The sequence below is a fragment of the Misgurnus anguillicaudatus genome, chromosome 18, assembly GCF_027580225.2.
Source record: "Misgurnus anguillicaudatus chromosome 18, ASM2758022v2, whole genome shotgun sequence".
Classification (NCBI taxonomy): domain Eukaryota; kingdom Metazoa; phylum Chordata; class Actinopteri; order Cypriniformes; family Cobitidae; genus Misgurnus; species Misgurnus anguillicaudatus.
This window is the reverse complement of record NC_073354.2, coordinates 29,239,897-29,253,538: the sequence shown is the minus strand read 5'-3', so window position 1 is coordinate 29,253,538 and position 13,642 is coordinate 29,239,897. Positions and strand designations below refer to the sequence as shown.

At 37.4% G+C, this 13,642-nt stretch overlaps 1 long non-coding RNA gene across 1 annotated transcript in view; it reads left to right on the top strand.

Moving 5' to 3' along the window:
- The window catches only part of LOC141350603 (uncharacterized), a 49,661-nt gene that overhangs the window by 11,763 nt on the left and 24,256 nt on the right, over window positions 1-13,642 (top strand). The gene's annotated exons all lie outside the window — the stretch shown is intronic.

Genomic DNA, 13,642 nt, shown 5'->3' with positions numbered 1-13,642 from the left:
AATTTATCAGGTTTTACCTGGCGTAGCAGAATTAATAATAACAATTAATTAATATGTTCGTCCACCGAAGACATATATCCATAATCGTATATTAACGTCTAAGAAATGTTAATTTCATGGCCTTTAAAATTAACCTTCTCACTGATATACAGTGCTACTCGCAGCTTGTAGCTGGATCAAAAGGCAGAAATAGTGACTTTAATTTCATGAGCATTGAACACAGAAACAATTCAATTGTGAAAATGCAAACCGGTTTATTAACTATAAAATGAAGTACACATAACGACTAACTAAACATACACACATACAATAACATAAAACATAGATGAGAAAGAAAGATTGAAAATAGCTAGAGAGAATAAAAGATTGGCAATAGCACTATTGCTTAACATCTGCAAAAACCATCGGATAATCTAAGGATCGCCTTAATTTTCATAAGGGGTAAAGCTTGAACATCAGCGAGTAAAACGAGTTTATACTTGCGTTTGGCTCTTTGTGTTGCGGTGCAAAGTTTCTTATGCTCGCGGTGCGAGCAAGGAGAGAGAGAGAAAATCCAGGTGTGTTCGTTTAAGATGGAAGTCCGTTAAGTTGTTTCGTAGGGCGGATTGGTCCGCGGGGTTTTCCGAACTCTAGCGCAAAGCCAGGAAAGACTGTCCCGAAGAGACAGGACAGGGCTCAGAGAAAAGATGATGAATCCGAGGGACTCTGGGTGAGTCTCAGCGAGTTTCCAAACTGCGCTGGCAGGTTACCTGAGTAACCGGGCGATTGAGCGCTCATGAGTGAACTAAGCCACTGACTGAGATACTGAGCGAATCAGCGATTGAGAGATTGAGCGAACTAAGCAATTGAGCAAATTGAGCAATGATGGCTTGGGCGATAGGCCGTTTTGTCCTTTCACGCGCCCAGCCCATTTTAGGTGAATGACCAATGTGCGAAGTGTTCGATCGCGCGGGGAAACAAGCCTTTGTTCTTTCAGACATCACATTTGCGTAATTGCATAATTATAAAAGTTTGTCTTCATAACTCTTCAAATCGATATTAAATGACATTGATGCGGCTTATGGTAATATGATACATAGAAATGATTAGGAAATAAAGAGTAGGTTAATTTGATACTAAACAAGACATGGGTTTAAGATCACGTTGAATAATAATTTCATACCTAAGATATGAACCATGCTACAGTGAACAAAATCTAACTAAAGTGTTAACACACAGTTTCATCACATATACATGATCATGCAGTAAAGGGATATAACATATATATACATTTAAACAGCTCATTGTGATCTTTAAATGTGGTTTCATCACAGACATATAGTCTGTGCCCCCCTGCTGTGTCTCTGGCGATGGTCAGAATGGTGGAATTCCTTTGAACCTCCTTTGAAGACTGCATTTGTTTTAATTGTTGCCCATTTTACACCCCTGATAGGTGGTAGATATCTGGGTGATTGTGTTATCAGGACACAGGGTTATCTAAAGTCACAATTTTAGGGCTGTTTACAATCCAGACGCCAAATGGCCTCAATCTGACTCCGAGCCATTTGCTACAGTATTTTAAAGGACTACAGTATGAGACACAGTGGCGCAACTCTCTCTCAAGTTTATACATCAAGAGCAGGATCTTTGAAGGGATAATCACGTTTGATTGGAGTTGGACCGGACACAATGAACCGCATGTACATCTGTGTGTACAGAAAATTGCTCACTTTTGCGCCTTTTTGAGGTTAAATTGTTTAAAATCACATAAGTTTTAACATTTGCATGCCTTTGAAACACGTGCAAATTATCAACTTTCACCCTATTTAAATTGGCGTAATCCGCAAAAGCGCATGTGAGCCAAACCGTGGGTCGTGATCTGTACGGAAAATTTTATTTAATGTAGTGTATTACTTGTTCTTTCAGTTAAGGCCAACTTTTAAAAAATATTATGATGTATGAACATTGACATTTTTTAGAGTCTGCTCATATGCTGGTCAATAAGCAATACATTTCGAAATATATGCTGAGTGAGTAGGCAGCAATGCAGGCAGCTTAGGGAAAAACCTACCGTGCACCTTTCAGATATTGATCGCAAAGAATTACAGACTTCAGATGGGTGAAGCCCTGCATAAATCATAAATTCAAAAGTTATTGCAATGCAGAACTTCTATGTCAAGAAGATAACATACACCAGAACAAATAAAGGTAGCTGAGATATTGTTGTAAGCCTTTCTAAAATGCAAATGTTGTGGATGTGTTTCATTTCTTTGTCCAATAATATCATTACTCCACATAATACGAAAAGACACACTTGTGTATGGGATAGGCCGAATGGCACAGCTTTGCATTGTTGGGCAGCGTTATTGTGACAGCACGAGACCTGTTGGAGACCTTACATGGCCCTGTAACCCTAGTCAATTAAAAAACCCATTTCATCCTCAATAACGCTTTATTCTGGATGGGTGAACATAGCCTCCTCTGGTTTACACTGTCTGTGGAGTAGATGCATACTGACTGTTCAAATTAGGCGTCGAGTTCTTCTATCGAAGCTGGCCTGCTGGGAAAAAAGAAAGCAAAGTGATTATATTCAGCTAAAGTTATTGGAAGCAACACTGCACAAGAGGGAAGGTCCGTGCGGGAATCAGGATGACAGCTTCGTTTCGACGTAGTTAACCTTTAACGGTTTCGTGAGCCAAGATGTCACATGCGGTTAGTAACAAAAACATTTATCAGTCTTGAAATGTCATCTCATCAGCATTCAGCCACACAAAACTAGTACTGCTGGCGTAGTACTATTGGTGTACTTTGGGTTAAAAAAGGACTTGGAGGTGGGGCCTATCAAAGTTAGGCCAGGTAAAATGGGAGGGTCACAAACATGAATTTATGCTTTTATCCGAAGACACTTCCAATGAATTCAGGCATTTTAGCAGTATATCCCTTTTCACTCAGTGATTACGGAAAATGCATCTGGGATTTGACCAGAATCGTTTGATTTTTGGTTCATTCATACTGCCAATAATTTTTCTTGAATCTGTGCGTGCATTTACACACATACCATAAAGATCCCGTAAAGACATGTGACGTATTTAAATCCTGCACTTGGTAGGTTTATTCCACAGTGTCCAAAGTTTGCTAATTATCCGTGATTTCTCTCTCGAGTGTTTTTTAGTTTATGACAACATCATAAGAAACTTGTGATGTGCTGTACTGTCATGCTGATGAATGATCTCTGCTTCAGTTTGCTGACATTTCTGTAGTTATGAATGTTGATCTGCGTTTAAATCCCTGTGTCAAAAAGCTGAACCATAACTTCTGGTTGCGATGACACGTGCGTCTTCACTACTTCACCATCAGCTATGTCTGGCTCTCTCCCAAGGGTTTTTCCCTTTTCCCCTCCTAGGACTTTTCGCCCACAGGGTTTTTCTCCTAGGGGTTTTTGCAACCCCTGAGGAGTCTGCTGACATTGGTTTAACTTAGTTACATATTTTTACTACGCTTGCTAGTATGGTTAATCTTAACCGCTGTATTCTGCTGCTTATGTTTTATGATTTTCTGTGTTTTTTCCTGCATCTATAAATGTAAAACTGCTTTGAAACAATTAAACGATTGGGAAAAACGCTATATAAATAAAATAAAATTTAATTGAACTACGGCATGCCCCTTACGGCATTATTTCTGCATCTTGTTCACACATAATGCTTTCTGTGAATGTTACGGCAATATTACCAGGTCCTCTTTACGGGAGCGATCCTATAACATTTACAGGCCGTTTTTGTGTTCACACAGAAGTCTCTCTGCCACTTTTACGGAAATTTTCTGGGACCAAACCAAGCACCTTTTGTGCTGCTAACACAATGCTGTACCAGTTAAGCTACAGGAACAAGCCTGCAGATGTTACAAAGCCACAAAAAAAATGCACATTTACATTTAAGCATTTGGCAGATGTTTTTATCCAAAGCGACATACAGTGCATTACAAGGTAAACATTTTTTAATCAATATGTGGGTTCCCTAGGTTCGAACCCATGACCTCTTGCGCTGCTACTGTAACGCAATGCTCTACCACTGAGCGAAACAGGAGCAATTTGGATTTGAATGGCCTTTAAAATATCTTTGTGTCATATTTCTCTACACAATAGGGTGATTCTCGCGAAATTAGAGTTATGAGGTGTCATAAAACATTTAGATAAAAAAGTAAATGCAAAGTAAGAGTATCAAAATTAGAAGCATACAGTTACAAACATCTCTTCATGTACTATTTTGCAGATTACTTCAAATGACACCAATTTTGTTGTTTTTTCCATATTTAAGGGGGAAAATTTCATTACCACAACATGTCCATGACGGATTTGGGTTTTTTGACATGGAAATATTTATAATTAAAAAATAAAAGCTTCAGTGTATGTTATACTATAAACATTTACAGTAAAGAAAAATGTGGTATTTGGTGATCATTGGTAAATGTAGAGACAATAATAAGCAATATAAATGTGTCCAAGACCAATTTTCTCATCCTCCGCAACAATTTTCAATCATTGTTTAAGCCCTCAAGGAACTAACATTTTAAAAAAAAAAATAGTTGGAAGGGACATAATTGACTGTGACACACAAGATAGCTGCCAGGTAAGTTGTTCTTTTTTTCTCCAGATAAAAATGTTGTTTGTCATAGTACCTAGACAACTTTTTAGTTCTCATTACCGAAACATGAGTTTGTAAATACATATATTTAATGTTATATTATGTTGTGGTAATGATAATTTTTGATAATGATCATCTAAAAAAATTAAATAATTCTATAGGAAATATTTTTTAATAATGGTTATAGTAAGTTGAGACCTTAATCTTATATGTGCAAAAAAAATTCAAGGGCTTCAAGGGCTTTTTAAAAATTCTGATGCTGGACACCTTCTAAATCTGGATTTTGTGAGAATCACCCAATAGGAAATCATTAGCAGTCAAAATGGCAGTAAAGGTTCAGGTCAACCAAAAGAACACAAACTAGTGAAATTTCTGACCGCACATTAACTCCTAAGAGCCCCTCATTCCTGGAAAAGAGCAATCCACAATCCTGCTGAGCTATCACCGCGCGGGAGGCATCTCGCAGGGCTTTCATTTAGTGGCACATGGCCGTATATTAAGAGACCTCTGAACCATCAGCGCTGCAGGCAAAACCTGCTGAGCACAAAAAAAACCTCTCAATCAATACCGTCCTCGAAAACGCCTGCACTAGATTCTCAACCGACTGTTTGTTCAAGTGTTTCCCCTAACTAATGGATTGTTTTTGGTTCTGCTGGTCATAATCACCACGTTGATTGGTAACAACATTATATATATCTCATTATACGGCGTTTCAGATGCTGCTCATTATTTACAAACAGGCCCGGAGTGGGTAATCGGGAGAACCGGGAGAATTCCCGGTGGGCCGCTTCACTTTTGGGCCGGTCGAGTTTTTTTTTTTTTTTCATTTGTCACGTTAGTGAGTCTGTCTTCTCTTAAATGACACTTCACACGTTTCCCATTGACACTGCAGCGCGCAGCCTCTGCATGGGTTGTACCATGTGAAGGAATTTTCCCCTCCCCTCCCATAGAGTTGGTTCGGTCCATATAGCGCGTCCAAGAAATCTTTTCTCCGGTAGGCTGGGCCGGCCCTACCGTAACAATACGCGTCTGAGAGGAGGAGGGCGGAAAAAAACAGGTTGAAGAAAAAATCCCTTAGGATGATGCTGCCAAATGTGACAAACTTACAGATTTATTTTCAAGAGGACAAACAAAAGTGACAACAGGTAACTTAAAGAGAAATACGCCTAGTAATGGTTAGCATTAGCAACGTAATTATTCGGCTAATACCGTTTTCAAACTATTTACAAGCCAACATTTTTTTTGTTAAAATATTAGCCTTTTGTGTATACATGCGATTCATAGACTTTGCAAATATTATGCAAGCAGGTTCTGAGCAGCAGATAAGCCAGTTCCCCGCTGAAAACGAGGAGGCAATGAGTAAACAATATGAATTAAAGTTATTTAACCCTCAGGTTGTGTTCAGAACCATATAACACCTTTTGTGTTCCCAGTCAAAAATGAGCAGCCCAAAAAAAGCTTATAAATCACTTTTTATGCTATATATTTACCCAATATTGGATTTAATATTTTTTGTCAAACTGTTTTCTTTTTTAATTAGGACTGGGTTTTATATTTCTATTTGCACCTGATTAATCATAGGCCTCATAGTATTAGCAATGCTAATAATGTATCAACCTTTCCTTGGGGAATAGACTCTGGACGGGGCTGGGTTGTTTTTGGCCCATAATGGGTAAATATTGGACAGAGCGCGCTGCTGGGTTAAAATTGACCCAATGCTGGGTTGTTTTAACCCAACTGTTGGGTTACTATAATCCATGGTTGCATAACAACAACCCAACATTGGGTCATTTTAACCCAGCATTTGTTCCGTCCAATATTCACCCACCATGGGTAAAAAAATAACCCAGCCTTTTTTAGAGTGTAGAGGAATATTTTGTTAACTTCTCATCTTAAGTGAAATATTATTTAACTTTTACCTTATTTGTTGAACCATGATATTAATAAAAACTATAGTAAGAGCTGAACTGTTGCTTTATTTATCCAATTTGAAAAAAGTGCTAATTTGGAATAACACTATGGAAAAAGTGGGCCGGTCTTGGGCCTGAAACTCCCGGGCTGAAAAGTGGCCCCACTCCGGCCCTGTTTACAAAGCTATTCGAGTGAAAAGGAATTGTGAACGTTACGTGCTTTCAAGATTTACTTGAGCTCTCTTATTTCACCTTTTCCACTCTTTCATCTATCACCAAGAAAATTATTTGGCTCTCAATCCGCCACTCCGCTGGTCAGGCCTTGCTAAACACAGGTTGATCAAACGCTCTCTATGAAGCGAAACCTGCTCTCTCTGTAATACCTGAGTCAGGAAAACCTCTACTGAAGAACAAAGCTCTCCCACTTCTGCTTTATGTTTCAGCAGCCTATAATCCTGGTGGGTGGATAAGTCTCGCTTTGAACGCTCATCTATTGTGCTCGGTAAAATTTTTTACTTTTGTTCGAAACAAATATGCACCAGAAATGACGTGAAATGACGTGAAGGGAAAACAGAAATATATCGCTGATGGTACCACGCAGCGTACGGCTTCAGACAAAAGATTTCATGACGTGCCGCTTTATAAAGGAAACAATGCAAAATGGTAGCGCATACGGTTCAGGCTCTCAAGTGGGAGTTCAAAATCAAGGGATCCTTGCAGAGTTTGGCACGCAAAATTTAGCAAAAAACAATTCCTCGAGAGACCATAAAGGGAATACAATAGATTTATTGTTCCAATCGCAGAAAGTGAGAAATGCAATTATCATCTTCACAAAAACAACAGATATTTTTATATTTAATAGCTTGTGTGAACGAGTCTGGCAGCAGCTCTATACTGAGATATTTTTACAGTTCCTGCTGAAGAGAACAACAGATTTATGGAAACCTAGAAACGCACGGCGGGCTGACAGAGTGCCATTTGATCCTGGCATATGAGAGGAATCCTTGGAGACAGAAATACAGACAGATGACTTGGTTTAAGGTGCCTATAAAGTGCCTGTTTTTATTTTTAGATTGGGTGGGGTTCGGTTTTTCACTGCGTTATTGATCTAACACAGGAAGATGAATTCAGTATGTTACAGTACTCCACTAAGCCACGGATAAGAGGTACAACAAAATATTGTTGCAAAAAAAAGGTGGTCGATGTCAGCGCTAATAAATTGCAGTAATAATAATTTGCATTCAATGAGGCCCGAATGGCTGTAATCTGTGATAAAACATTATTCACAACGAGCAAGGAGCAGAAACACAATCTTTATAATTCACCAGAGCGTGCACATGACTAACTGGTAATACATCCCATTCTTCACAGACACGCTAAAACTGATCGTATCATCAATCTTCATCTCAGGCTCCGCTTTAAGATTTCATTTTAAATTCAAAGCCATACTCCAGGACAGATTTTGGAACAAATCTAATACGGTGTAATCTTAAACATTTGCTTCTCGGTGAGGTGTAAGTTCTTATCTGAAGTCATTGTCACTTTGGAGGGTAAATGAAACCTCCTGTCTGCTGAGCAAGAGAAAACTTCATTTAACTTTAAAAGTTTTTGTTAAAGTCAGTGTGAACCGGAAGTTGCAAGCAACTTCGTGTTGGTTGTATTTCAGAATCAAATGGTTTAATGAAACTTTTAGATTTTGAGTAAAGATTGCAAAGACAACATAATCTTTTGTGGATTGCCTTTATCACCACAACGTTTCATGGGTTTTTAGGTCATGTGTTGGGTCAAAAAGGGAAGAACCCAGACGTTGGGTTAAATTAACCAAAAAAAATTTTATTAGGGCTGTCAATTGATTAAAATATTTAATCTAGATTAATCGCATTAACTCATGATTAATTGCAACTTAATCGCACATTTTTATCTGTTCTATATTTACCGTAATTTAATGCTTTTAATTCTCTAATCAACATGGGCATGGACAAATATGGATGCTTTATGCAAATGTATGTTTATTATTACTGAGTCAGCAAAAATAATTATGAATAGTATCCAGTTAAAGATTTTTTTAAGTTCAAAAACAAAATCACTGCATCCATACACTGTAAAAAAATTCTGAAGAAATTACAGTATTACTGGCAGCTGGTTGCCATAGCTTACTGTAGATTTTTTATTTATGTTATTTACTGGCAACAGTTTGTTCAAAGTTAAATGAACATGAAACATTTTCAGTCTTTATCTTCTACAGTAAGTTACTGGCAACCAGCTGCATAATTACAGCTAATTTTTTACAGTGACCTTAAAGGTCACGTTCTTCCTGATACTATTTTTTAAACCCTAGTTAGTGTGTAATTTTGCTATAATAGCATAAATAATACCTGTAAAATGATAAAGCTCAAAGTTCACTGCCAGGCGATATATTTTCTTCAACAGAATTCCTCTTTAAAAGCCTACAACGAACGGCCGGTTTGGACTACAGCCCTCTATTTCCTGCTTTAATGACGCCAGTAAAACAGTTCATTGACTAAACTCCGCCCACAGGAATACGTCAGTCACCAGCTTTGGCTCAAACGGCTCTGCTAAGCTAAGCTGCTATCGAATCACAGCACACTAAACAAACTACACAATTAGAACTCGATACATATTTCTGAAGGAGGGACTTCACATTAGAGGTCTTCTCGGGTCCAAAGAAATGTACCCGACCCGAAATGACCCGAATCACTTCATACCCGAACCCGACGTGCATAAATAATTTTTTTTTTTTAAAAGACCCGACCCGAGACAAACCCGAGAAAATTAGACCCGAGTCCGACCCGAACTAGTGAAATTTTTTTTAACCCGACTGGAACCGAATGTAAACGGCACTGATGTGTGTGCATTCTGCAGACCTACGCGCAGCAGTCAGACAGAAAGAAACTCCGGTGGCCTTGCAACCAATTTGGCGAGCTGCTCCATTCGTTTTACTTTGTTATCTGACGACAACACCAACGTAACCGCTAAAATGTACATTTATAATTGACTGACATGTTTGTCTCAACGAAAATGAACCTTCCGACAACCACACAATGTCGCAAGTGCTCTTGGCAAACAGATGAGAGGTTTGAAAAGGACATTGACGCACACAGGCGAGAGAGTTCGGGTCTTCTCGGGTCTGTTTAGAAAAAACACATTCATTTTTAAATTACCCGAGACCCGATGCCGCTATTATACCCGTGAAGACCTCTTCTTCACATAACAAGGAAGACATCAGCCTGTTTTAAGGACAGTGAACACAGCGCTATACAGATAAGTAAATTGTGTGAAAAATACTGCGTTTTTTACATGTGAAACATGAACACATGTTATATTGCCCACTATAAACACAATCAAAGCTTCAAAATCACAGACAGAACGGGAGCTTTAAATCACTGTAAAACTAATAGATTTGGCACACACAGTATCAATATATGTTAAACTTTTTTCTTTCTTCTTTGAGACAGACCGTTTTAAGATCTACAGTAATGCAAGGATCTGATTTAATGTTCACATCAGATATTTTTTCCAACAGTTAATCAAACGTTTACTTAAGACATAACAGATTAAATCTGTGTGAATTCTTATCAAAACAGATATTTTTAAAACTGTAATTCTGTCTATGTGTGCATATGGCTGTGGGCATGCTTTAGATGTGTCAGTCGGCACGAGGAAGATTGTTTTCGAGTCGTGTCGCTCTTAATAACTCTTTTAACATCACTCAGGTCCCAACCTATATCTCTCTTAATAACTCTTTCAATATCAAGCAAGTCATGTAATATTTAATCATTTGTAATATTTAAAGGAACAGTATGTAAGAAATTTATATCAATTAATCATAAAATCTCCCTGATATGTCACTAGACATTAAGAAATCATTTTCATTTCAAATACTTATATTACTGACAACAGTGGTCTGGCCAGGATATTGTCATTTAAAAAGTGGAGTTGCAGCCCTCAACTGATGTTTATGTTGTAATTTTGTGTATTGGCCACCAGTTATGTGATTGCAGTACCAGTTTTAGCCACAAGTTTTGTATTGCAATAACAGTTTTGGCCACAATCCTACATACTGTTCCTTTAAGCATTTAGGACGATACACCTCTAAGAAAACATAGAAATAAAGATTGTTTTAGATGTTTGATGACTATTTACGGTTTAAGGCTGCGTCTCAATTTATACAACAACGTGCTAAGCTTAGGGTCAGAAATTGCGCGTTGGGTTAATCGCACGTTAAATGTCGTTAAAATGATTTTACGTTATCGCATTACTAGCAAGACTTGAGATATTAATTGAGATAATTATTCATCATTTGCAAGCTGGATAAGCTTTCCATCCATGTATGGTTTATAGGACAATATTTATGGAAAGAAATTAGACTCAAAATGATTAACAAATACATGCACATTTATCTGTGAATTGGATGCATGTTACAAATGTATTTTACTATCCACGAACAAATGTCTTTAGATTTGAATATGTGAATTCAGAATTTGAATGAACGTGTATCGATTTGTACAAATGTACAAATACAAATGTTATATTGTGTATTCAAATATCATCATTTGCGCGTGCAAAAAGGGAGATGTGCATTTGTGGATCAGGTGACACGCGTGCATTAATCCCGTTCTGTTCATTTGTATATTGAGACTTTCATTTCGCCGTTTAAAGCATTTTATGAGCCAAATGCAAACAACCATCAATGAATGAACTAAACAGATGTCTTTGATTTTGTGTCTGTGAATTTTAATATTTACGTGAATGTGCATCGATTTGTACAAACAGAGACATATTTGTGAATTCAGTTGGCATATTTCGTATAATTATTTTACAATTTGTGCACGCAAAAAAGAGGATGCGCATTTGTGGATCAGGCGACGCGCGTGCATTCATCCTGTTCTGTGCATACGAGTTTTGAGACTTAAGTTGCGTGGTTTGCATTGAAAGATCCACGAGCACAGATGTGCTAAGAAAACAGTCACCACTAGGTGTCAGTCTAACAGGGTTTCACACATGGCGGTGAATTATGTTTTCTGTATTTCCCTTTAGTCTGGTGTTTTTATAGCATTACGTTTATTATCTATAATATATTAAATGTTTTGGTGGCTTGGCTGCTGAGATGTGTTTGTGTGCATGTATGTAATGTATCTTTGTTGTCCTTTAATGGTAAGTCAATTATTTTTACATTGAATTATTGTTTGTTTGGTGTGGGCCATTCAAGTCTTTAGTCTTTGTGAATGTATGAAAACATACCGTGATAAATTTGGTGGACTTTATTTATTTCATTTAGATCTTCATTTAGAATCTCACCAAACCTGTTCGGTGCGAAGTCTTGCTTTGCCATGGTGAACGTTGCTGAGCGTTTCTTTGCCTATCTTTACCTGGATTTATATATCCCGACTGTTTATTGGATTATTGTATGTATAATCTAATAAAAATGTAATGTACTGTCACCCAGATCAGGAAAGGCAGTAAAGGATCCTGATCTGAGTGACAGTACATTACACACACGGTAACGTTTTTTTAATTAAGCTCCTAAATCAAATTACTGATTAAATTACAAATAATGTTACTGATCTAGTTTTGTAGCGGTGAAGGACTTTCCCTTGCGGTGATTTTGCGTGGCGCTGTATGCGATTTTACGGCCTTTATTTACTAAAAATATAATTTAAATCCAGAACAACGAGGTGCACTAAGGTAGAAGCAGAGTGCTATGTCTTTACCCTTATGAAAAGAAACATCATCAACACAAGCTATACTACAGCTACATTTAAACAAAAATACATAAATAAATTAAAGAACATGGTTTAGGCTTGTTAAGTGCAAATTTTCAGAGCATCGGTAAATACAGAACATGTAACGCTGTAACTGTACAAAACGAATGCAATACACAAGCACTGCATATTCATTTAGGCCAACGCTGTAACTGTACAAAACGAATGCAATACACAAGCACTGCATATTCCACGTATTGGTTACTCGACTGTTTTGTCCTATTTTCTTACCATTGTCGCTTCGGTTTAGGGTTAGATTTACATAAAATGACATCCCTAACCAAACCCAACTCTAACCTAACGCCAGGCGACATATAAAAAAATAAAGCAGGAAAAATAGTATAGATCAATATATTAAGTGACATTCTAATGCAAGCACCAAATCTAACCCTAAACCGAAGCGACAATGGTTTAAGAATGGGAAGAAGCAGTCGAGTAACCAATACGTGATAATCACACGAAAACAGGAATTCGTTATACGACTACGAAAAAACACGAAATTTCGTGATAATAGCACGAAAAAAGAATCAAAAAATACGTGACTATATCACGAAACTTTGTGAGACTGGGTAGCTATATTAGTATTATCATGAAATGCGTCCAGATGGCACGCAGTGTGATTATCGTGCAATGCATGGGCTACATAAAATTACAATTTTGAGTGAATATGATACGCAAGTCCTTCCTGTTCCATTATGGCTCATCTATTCGTGTTTTTTAAATAATTGGTTTCTCATTTGTTTTTTACCATTGTCTCCTGGGTTTGGGGTTAGAGTAAGTTTTTGTAAAATAAAATGATATCCAAACCCAAACCCCAATTCTAACCCACACCCAATGGTTTAAAAATGGCAATGGTTTAAAAAACAGACAAAAAAAAACAATAAATAAAACGACACCAAACGATGCGCCATTTATGTGAACGGGAAGGACTGGCGTATGCACGCAAAATTGAAATTTGGCGTATATGTTTTGCACGATAATCACACTGCTTGCTGTTCATACGCATTTGATGATAGTAGGTTGATTAGATAAATTAATGTGTATCTATAAAGTATGAAAACGATTGAATCAGTATTTTGGCTAAATTAAGATGTATCATTTCAAGATCATTTTTAGTCATTTAGATTTTGTCATCATTACAGAAAAAGCTTATTCTATCTATAACAACTTACATTATATCATGTGTGTTTCTTGAATATATATTGAAATATATGCAAGTAAAAAAGTACAAAATAAAATCGTTCAGCTCATGGGGAGTGAACAAAAAGACGTTAAAGTCTCTCCGCAATAACGCAGACGACGTGCTGAAACTGTCGAGTCAACAGATGAT